Raw genomic sequence first — 2,500 nt, 5'->3', positions numbered from 1 at the left:
ATACAGCAACTCCATCATCTTCCTTGCATTGGTCCATTTATTGCATTCTTTGTTTATCTCTTACTTCCGCTTACATTTATTTACTGTTCTGTTTGACTGCTTCTCTTTCGTTTCTTAGTTTGGCTTTTTTCATATTTCTGTTTCTTCTCTTTATTTATCTATATATATACCAACGCGCACATGCATACTCATACACACATATATGCATCATATGTGCATTGAATATAAAGAACTTGTCTTCATGCGTCTAAACTGATTTCATTAGCTTAACGCTAGTCCCTTCTTGAATACCGTTGTCACATACACCAATTTTCTCTTCATTTCCTCTTGACAGCATGTGTCGAAGACATAAGAGTATCTGGACGGCCCCTGCCTCTCCCCCCCGCTGTCAACGGCACTAGATGGGGTCAAGTCACCACCTTAGAGCATCTGGAGAAAGGCTGTGATCCTCCCGACCCCTGTCTGAGGACCAACTGCAACCCGCCGTTGAGCTGCCATGCCAACTGGGACCGCGCCACCTGTAGGTCTGTACATCTGTTTGAAACCGTTGGATTCCGGGTTATTTTGATTACCTCAGAAGCCGATTTCCATTAGATTAAAGCCGCATAACTTTCGTCTAGGCTTAGTTCCTTGTTTACCTCAGCTAACGGCGAACGGTCATTCCAGTCTGCGGGGTCAATAAAGGTGGCTGGTCATGCCGTTGCCTTGTTTGCCGGGGCGGAGAACGCGAAGCTATTGTCTTTCTTGTTTACTAAACTGTTGGGTCCTCGATTTAACATTGCTGTACTCAACGCTAGGGATTAATGTTTAACGGATGTGTTCAGTTCTCCTTACGTGACGAGCATCTCAAGCATTTATACAAGAATGGTAGATTATCATGTAACATATAACATATAACAATGCAAACAGGAAGATCAAATAATTCATTAACCGTCTTCCTCGCACCAGTTGCGGTCCGGGCAGGCAGTTGGTGGGACGCATGTGCGAAGACGTGGACGAGTGCACGTGGCAGCCGTGCCTTCACGGAGGCACGTGCGAGAATCGGCACCCAGGTTACGTGTGCACGTGTGGCCCGGACCACGTCGGGGAGCAGTGCCAGTGGGCCAAGCTGCCGCCTCCACATGCCGCGGGAGGGCACCCTCTCACCGCGCCGGCTGCCGTGGTGGCCCTCACCGTGTCGGTCCTCATATTAGGTGAGTGAGCACCAGCGCGTATAGTAATGTGTCGTAGTAATAGACAGTCACGAGTCATGCAGATAGATATTCGAGTGATCTGGATACTTAGAGTGGGACTGACATACACTCACCACGACGCCATTGTGATGCAGTGGTGCTCGGCGTGGTGTTCACTATACGCCTCCACCGACGGCGCTCCTCCCGAGGGTGGGCGGGCGAGGACGGGGGAAACGGCGAAGGAAGACTGAAGGTGGTGAAGGTGGAGGCGGGCGGCAAAGGGAGGAAGAAGAAGAGGAAAAAGATTCTGAGCCAGCGCTCGTCCAAAACAAGCGGCAAGGGAAGGGTGAAGAAAAACCAGGACGAGGCAGGAGATAAAGAAGAGGAAGACGATGATGATGAAGAGGAGGAAGAAAAAGCGGCGGGGAGGGAGAGACAAGAAGCCTGTGGACTGACAACGGGTTTGGCGGCTGCGGCGACCGTAAAGGGAGACGCGGCCCACCAGACATTTTTGGAACTTCTGAGGCTAAAAGTCCCGACGGCGGAGGCGGGGCTTCAGAAAACAGGTCGGCATCTTTATAGCTTTATTGAATAAATAATTAAGGGAACGAGTTTTCTTTCAAACAGTTTATCGTGCATCGTTTATCATTATTGCTTTATTATCATTGTTATGCCAATCTCTATTGATTTCATTATTACCATTTGTCTTGCGTTCTTTGCTTTCATTATTACATTTATTATCATCATTGCTATTATCATAATTATTATAATTGTTTTTCTATTACTGTCTTGTAATGGTTGTCATAGTAACAGTCATTATTATTCTTATCATCACGATTGTTAAACTATATTTTATACTGCCCATTCTTATTCTTAATAACGATAACTATAATAACAGTACTACTAAAATCAATTATAAGAATGATTGTGATGATAATAATAATACTAGTAGTAAATATTCTAATAGCAATGGTATTATTACGACTGTTATTATTACGTTACAAGTGTCATTTCATTGTTATTATTGTTACTATTATTATCATTGGTATTGTTTTTAGTTTTTATTATTATTATCACCGTTATCATTATCATTATTATTGTTATTATTAATATTGTATTATTAATATTAAATTTTCTTATTAAATTTTATTTTTTTTTTTATTATTATTATTTTTATTATTATTATTTTACATAACATTCTTTTTTGCTATTATTTTTTTTTATTGTTATTTTCATTATCATTATTATTATTATTATTTTAAAATTTTATCCTGGCGAGCGCAGACGACCACAATCACGACAGATGCAGGTCGTCCTCCTCCAGCCTC

At 42.3% G+C, this 2,500-nt stretch overlaps 1 protein-coding gene across 1 annotated transcript in view; it reads left to right on the top strand.

Annotated features, from left to right (window-relative positions):
- Window positions 1-2,449: 2,449 nt before the first annotated feature.
- Window positions 2,450-2,500, top strand: part of LOC125045749 — a 1,302-nt gene continuing 1,251 nt past the window's right edge. Inside the window, exon 1 of the mRNA XM_047643185.1 lies at window positions 2,450-2,500. This exon is cut by the window's right edge and continues 19 nt beyond it. The gene's annotated coding sequence lies outside the window, so the exon portion shown is untranslated.

The sequence above is a fragment of the Penaeus chinensis genome, chromosome 37 (assembly GCF_019202785.1).
Source record: "Penaeus chinensis breed Huanghai No. 1 chromosome 37, ASM1920278v2, whole genome shotgun sequence".
Classification (NCBI taxonomy): Eukaryota; Metazoa; Arthropoda; class Malacostraca; order Decapoda; family Penaeidae; genus Penaeus; species Penaeus chinensis.
This window is presented reverse-complemented; position numbering and strand designations above follow the sequence as displayed.